Below are 316 nucleotides of genomic sequence, written 5' to 3' on the forward strand. Positions count from 1 at the left end.
GGGGGCGAGGAGGAGAAGAGGACGACAGAGGATGAGATGGCTGGATGGCATCACTGACTCAATGGACGTGAGTCTCAGTGAACTCCGGGAGTTGGTGGATAGACAGGGAGGCCTGGCGTGCTGCGATTCATGGGGTCGCAAAGAGTCGGACACGATTGAGCAACTGATCTGATCTGATCAGATATGCAGATGACACCACCCTTATGGCAGAAAGCAAAGAGGAACTAAAGAGCTGCTTGATGAAAGTGAAAGAGGAGAGTGAAAAAGCCGGCTAAAACTCAAGATTCAAAAAACTAAGATCATGGCTTCTGGTCCC

The sequence above is a fragment of the Bison bison genome, unplaced genomic scaffold (assembly GCF_000754665.1).
Source record: "Bison bison bison isolate TAMUID 2011002044 unplaced genomic scaffold, Bison_UMD1.0 scf7180017862521, whole genome shotgun sequence".
In the NCBI taxonomy this organism is placed as follows: Eukaryota; Metazoa; Chordata; class Mammalia; order Artiodactyla; family Bovidae; genus Bison; species Bison bison.